This window comes from Eurosta solidaginis, chromosome 5 (assembly GCF_040869045.1).
Source record: "Eurosta solidaginis isolate ZX-2024a chromosome 5, ASM4086904v1, whole genome shotgun sequence".
Lineage (NCBI taxonomy): Eukaryota > Metazoa > Arthropoda > Insecta > Diptera > Tephritidae > Eurosta > Eurosta solidaginis.
In genome coordinates, this window is record NC_090323.1 from 269,396,509 (window position 1) to 269,403,784 (window position 7,276).

Here is a 7,276-nt window from a genome sequence, read left to right on the forward strand (position 1 = left end):
GTCAAAATGTAAGACATCATGACGATAAATCTAGTGGCAATATATGGTGAAAAGCCTGGCCTGGAGCTTCATCGATAAACCGAATACATTTACATACATATATAAACTAGAAAGGTTCCAATTTCGACCTGGGAAAGTCCGTACCTCATATGTTTTGGAGGCTAACTTCGAAAAAGAGAAATTACTTTAAGGGTCTGGCAAAGTTGACATAGTCATAACGCCATAGTCATAACCATATTTTTACTTATCCATATCAACTGGCATCAGTTATTGGCGCCTTAAACTAAAAATCGTGAAATTTTCATAAAAATGAAGAAAACCCAAAAAATAAGTTTCTTAGTCAAAACGTATACAAGACAATAAATAAATCTACAAAAAGTTAATAAATTCTCAAACTCAAATATTTTTAGGTTATGGGGCTTGGCGAAAAGCCAAATACCAATTGGTTGGCTATGGTATAGTTATCGCTAGGGCGTTATGGTATGGCACCATTGACCAATTACATTGATTTCCATAAGGTTGGCTGGTTCAGCTGTTTTATATGGATATGGATACGTCAAGTTTAAACGGCCCTTTAGTTACTTTTGGCTCAGACTTAAAAAAAAATCGTTTCGGCCAACGTCAAGAAAAGAATTGATTGCTGTTTAGTATTTTAATTTATTACGTTATTCTTTGAGAAGGTTTAGCACAAGGTTCCTCTCCATTTTGTACACATCCAATTTTTTTCTACAACTCGACTCTACCGAATATTAACTACTAGGATAGATAAAATTATGCTGAGAAGATTAGAAATACATTGGAGTACTTATTTATTTCCCATATTTTTCTTAAAAATAAGAATAATAATATTGGAAAAAGGGGCGTGACACCTCCCATACAAACCATGGTATCTATCTACCGTATACAGGAGTTGCAAATAAATCGCCCAGCTGTTTCAGCAAGCAATCCGAAGGTAAAAACTCCATATTTTGACGGATCTGTTCCTTTACAGGTCTTTAAGCTTCAATTTGAGAAGACATCAGTAGTGAACAACAGGAATGCTGAAGATAAAGTTGCTGCACTGTTCGTGGTATTGAAAGGGCCTGCAGCTGAAATCTTACAGACTATTCCAGAGTACGAAAGGAACAGTTATGAAGCATTGATGGCCGCTGTGGAGAGACGATACGGAACCGAGCATAGGAGACAGATATACGAAATGGAGTTACTGAACCGCTTCCAGAGGCCTGGTGAAACATTGCAAGAGTTTGCGTCGGATGTTAAAAGGCTGGCACATTTAGCGAATGCGGACGCACCCGTGGAATATACCGAAAGGGTAAAAATTCAGAGCTTTATTAATGGAATACGGGATATCGAAACGAAGCGAGCGACATACGCAAACCCAAAACCTACATTCACAGAAACGGTACGACATGCTCTGATTCAGGAAACAGCATCGCTTCTGTGTAAGCCAGCCTTCAAAGCACGCCGTGTGGAGGTAGAAAGGCCAGACTGGGTGAATACAATATTGTAGGCGCTGAAAGGATCGCAAAAGCGGAGTGAAAGAGTTATCAAATGTGGGAAGACCGGTCACATTGCACGTCATTGCGATTTTGATCCTAGTGGTTACAACAGCATGGGTGGTCTTAATAACAAAGCTGGAGGGGATGAGCAAGAGCGAGTAAAATGTAGAGATTGAGAACTATCGCCAGCTATTGAATGTCCTGTGATATCTGTGTCGCAAATTAGAAGGAAATCAAGCAGTCTTACCGTCAGAGGGAATGTGGATGGCAAAGAACGTGTACTGACTATAGATACGGGCGAATCTCATTCCTTGATTCGATCTGATTTGGTCAACAGGAGAGTAAAGCATTACCTGGAGCAAGGTTGCGTACGGTCACTGGCGAGTGTAACCAAGTCCTGGGGGAAGTAATATGTGTAGTCTTAATTGGGAAGGTCATGGTTCTACACAAATTCGTTGTGGCGGAGATCGTTGATGAAGTCATATTGGGAGTGGACTTCTTAGTTGACCATGACATCAGGATCGATATGCGGAGAAAGATTATGCGCTATAAAAACAAGGATATGCCACTTACCTTCAGTTTGGATAAAGGATTCAGCAGTAAGCGAGTGCTGGTGGAGAAGATTCGACAGAGACCACAAAAGTCAAGGAAAGTAGATCGGGCAAAGGTTGATGGAACGAGTGGGCCAAACAAATCAAAACCGAAGGTACCTGCGAAAGAAACACTGGAAGTGAAAAATCCTAACGGACGCACTAAAACGAACGGAAGAATTTCCTAGAAAGAAAGCAAGGGTGGTTTGAAGCCAGGGCGCACTACTGTTGGGAAACGTCGGAACGATAATGATTATGTGAAGCGAATCCGTCAAGAGCAAACTCTACAAAGTAGTTCATTGGCCAAACAACAGAGTGCGAGGGAACGATCCAAGATAATGAGTAGTAAGATGAAACGCAGGTACGATGAGAACAATAATTCTGAAGGTTTCTTGGAGGGAGATTTGGTACTGTTATACAACCCTCACTGGGGGAAAGTTGTTCCATCCGAATTTTGGTGCAGTTGGGGAGAGTTATGAAGAGGATCTGTGATGTTACCTACCGCATACAAACAATTGGGAAATCACGAAATAGAATAGTGGTTCATTTGGAGATGCTGGCAGCGTTTAGATCGAAAGATTTGTCTGGTCGGGGCGCTCAGACTTAGGTGGAGGGCAGTGTGACGAATATTGGCAACACTAAGGGATAATATCATCTCTAAGCCAATACTAAGCAGTGACTTGTATGCACATCAATAAATCAATCATTATGTCTATATGTCTATTAATGTGTCCAAACAAGCAGCGGAAAGCAACGCATAAACACATGCATATATCTGACATACTCCCAAAAGTAGGCAATAATTTGTGCAAGTATCACTCACATATGCACGCGCATATGAGAAGCTATAAACGTAGTTATAGCTGGTATTTTATAGATGGTAACTAACTAGTAAATTCTAGAAATAGAAACGCCTAGAAATATGCCAACGAGGAACGCTGATCGTTAGGTTGACATTGCTGACAATCAGATGATAGTCATATGATAGTCAGAATTCTTGTAGGGAAAATATGTCTGTTCAAATTGTCAAAATCTGTGTATTGGTGTTGGTGCGAATGGTATGGAATGGAAACATAAAACTTAGCATTTTTTTTATGTGTAAGAAAATGTTGCCAATGTGTTGGTTTCATGTTGAGTTTGCCATCTCCTTTTGACAATTCCCTCGAACATGCAATGACAAATAAAATCAGCTGATGAGATGAGCCAACCCGTACATAATTGAACCATGGGTTAAAGTTGACTAGAGTGAGTTTAACCTTGTCACTTTGTGCGATAACATAAAATTGTGCTTCTCATCTCAGCTTAAGCGGCCAAAGTGGCAGGGTTAAACTCGCATTGAAAAATAGAGCATAAAGCGGCAATTACCCACCGACCTGTGCCGTACGTACGAACGTTTGTCGTACGAAACACCTTTGACCGAACCCTCAAGCCCGTAGGAATCAATGAGTGCGTCTGTGTAAATGTACATAACATATTTGTGTATGTATTGCAGGCATGCTTAACCAACGAACCGATATCATTTCGTTACGATAATTAACGTTAATAAACGAAACAAAGTCGTTTCGTTTCGTTTATTAACGTTAAGAACGTCAAATTAACGAAATGATTTCGTTTCGTTTTCTGCCATATCAAAACGAAATCAAATCGTTTATGTTGATTATTAATTTCAAACTATGCTGGCAAAGCTGATTGATGGCGGAGTCATTAAAGGTGAAAGTATTAGCCAAGCTGATTGCAACTTTTCTCATGAATTTTGACAGTACGACCATTTCTAAGAGTATTTTTGACACTACCACCAACGAATTACACAAACAAATTACATAGAGTTTGTGTGTGTATGTGCGCTCGTTGTTACCACCTTACGGCTTCACCATGGCTATAGCATTGCCAGCACAATTCAAACATAAAGTATCACGTTTTTGTTAACGTTTTTAACGTTAACGAAAGCTTTTCGTTTCGGTTAAAAACGAGATACAATTTATCTTGATATTTTCTTTATCGATAATATTTCGAAGTGTTTCAACGGAAACGGTGGAAATTTTTTGATAAACGATTAGCTTAACGTTAAGGTGCATCCCTGATGTATTGTTTACAGATAAGCACTGTTGCCATTGACCATTTTGCATGCATGCTTATGGAAACATAAACTTTTTCCAATTTAATTTTTGATGTTGTAAAAGGCTGGAATTAATATTAAATAAATATAAATAGATTAAATATTTATAATCTACACTTTTACATAATTATTTCGAATTATTTTCACAATTTTTCAAACTGTAATTAGGTGTTTTTGCATAAAACTGCAAACGGTCAAAAATTAGTGCACAAAAGTGTACTAGGCAACTCTGTCTAGTGAGAGAGCGATCTGACACGTTCTTACGGAAAAAATCAAAATTGTTTTGATTTCTACGTTCCGGGCTACGCACGTACGGGCGTTGCACGTCCGTGAGTTTTCGTTTACATTGCACTTTCATAAGATAGGTCGTGTCAGCTGACACGTTTTTGGTACGTGCGTTCGTGAGTAACTGCCGCATAATGCGGTAGTTACACACCGACGTGTGCCGTACGTAAGGACGTTTGTCGTACGAAGCACGTTTGACCATACTCTCAAGCCCGTAGGAATCAATGTGTGCGTCTGTGTACATGTACATAACATATTTGTGTGTGTATTGTTTACAGATAAGCACTGTTGCCATTGACCATTTTGCATGTATGCTTATGGAAACATCAACTTTTTCCAATTTAATTTTTGATATTGTAAAAGGCCGGAATACATATTAATTAAGTATAAATAGATTACATATTTATAATCAGCACTTTTACATAATTATTTCGAATTATTTTCACAATTTTTCAAACTTTAATTAGGTGTTTTTGCATAAAACTGCAACCGGTCAAAAATTAGCGCACAAAAGTTTACTAGGCAACTCTGTCTAGTGAGAGAGCGATCAGCTGACACGTTCATACGGAAAAAATCAAAATTGTTTTGATTTCTACGTTCCGGGCTACGTACGTACGGGCGTTGCACGTCGGTGAGTTTTCGTTTACATTGCACACTCATAAGATAGGTCGTGTCAGCTGACACGTTTTTTCTACGTACGTTCGTGAGTAACTGCCGCATAAGTCATACAGACGAATTTCGGGAAACAGATGGTTTCTATTTGACAGATATAGAAGGTGAGATTTAATCATGGTTCAATTATGTACAGGTTGGCTCATCTCATCAGCTGATTTTATTTATGTCATTGCATGGTCGAAGGGATTGTCAAAAGGAGATGGCAAACTCAAAATGAAACCAACACATTGGCAACATTTTACTTACACATACAAAAACTGCTAAGTTTTATGTTTCCATTCCATACCATTCGCACCAACACCAATACACAGATTTTGACAATTTGAACAGACATATTTTGTTGCTTTACAGATGAGCCAACCTGTATATAGTTGAACCATGGATTTAATTGATAATACCAATTTAGACATGCGTACTATCAATCACGTAATTTTTTTTCATACGATTGCTGTTTCGGTCACGGAATACTTACCTATGTAATTCGAGCTCTGGCTAAATCTCGCGACACTACAATACAGGACAATACATTATTGCAATGGGGTTACACTGAAATGACATTCCTTGCTCGGGAAAAATCCCGAGTCGCTCCGGAACATAGAACCAGCTGCCGTGGGAATTTTTCCGCGAACTCTGTTCTTTAAGTCAAACACCCTAAATTCGCAGCAGGTGAACGTGACCTCTACAGGAAGACGCGCGTCACTCTAGCTCCACTTCGATCTGGATACTGTAACAGGCTAAACTCATACCTCTCCAGAATCAATACCGACACATATAATGTTGTTGTTGTTGTAGCAATGCTTCGCCCCATCCTATAGCTCTGACCGATCACAAATTGTCATCAATGTCCTCTAATGGGAGTCCAAGGAACAGGGGTGGACCATAATGACAGGGGTGTTAGGGGCGTTGGTTCCACAATACAGTTGGTTGGTGTCATATGGGGACACATTTCAAGCAGGACGTATGTTTTGTATGTCATGGTTGATTCTGGATAGGTAAGGTAACATGCTATAGTATCCACATCGAACTTGAGGGAGAGTGCGCTCCTCTTCTGCCAGTTTTGGGAAATTCCTAGCATAGAGGTCCGACGCCTATTTGTGGAGTTCACTGAGGACCTGCCTGTGTTTTTTAGCTTCATACGGCTGTGTTCTCAGGTGTTACCTAATATTCTTACTATCAAAAAGTGTCATAAATGATAGTTTACTGTAGATATCAGGTTTGACTGTTATACTATCATAACTGATCATTTTTATATTCCGCCAAAAATGAAACAATGCTTTTTGCTTTTTATTTACTTTATTTCATTACGTTTTTAATTTTGTACGTGATAAAAGCATACGTGTTTTTTATTTGTTGAAAATAAATAGTTTTATAAGAATTCGAGTTGAGAATGTTCAATTTAAATTCAGAAATTCATGCGGAAACACATTTAAAAATGAATCACCACTAACCACTATTATTTTTCGGGTATCAAATTTTTGAGTGCGCCCATACATTCCGACAGCTTTTGGTGTTTTTTAATATTATTTTCGATTTTTTTCTTTTAGCATGGAGCTTTGAAATGCTCTCTTTTTCATTTTTTAAACTTATTTTTTATATGGTTTTCTTCGGTTGAAAATGGCGGAATTTAAAAAGTAACAAAACAACCGTGATAATCATTTGATTGTCATATGACAGTCAGTAGTGACAACATGATTAAATCGGATAAACTGTTCTCGCATACATAAAATTCCGTTGAGAATTATGTATCTGTCTCACATGCCTAATGGTATCTGCTGTACGTTCTTTTGTTCTGTACCAGGTGTCCGAAGCTTTCCCAGTTTGAGTCCTTTTTCATGATTATAGGCTGTCGTTGGGAACATGCGGACATGCGTGAGCGAACAAAGGAACATACATAAATTGGGGTATCAATGTTTACGTCATCGCAGGATCAGCATTGTCAATTACAAGTGTGAGTGTATTAGTAAAACTATCAGCGTTTCTTGTAGGGTACACTTCATCTTATTTCGCGTAATATTCATACACCTCATAAAAAAACAGTCATGGATGGCAAGGCTCTGTTTCGTTAAGTACAACTCTGAGAGCAGTGGCATCATTTTTATTCGGTCAGCTGT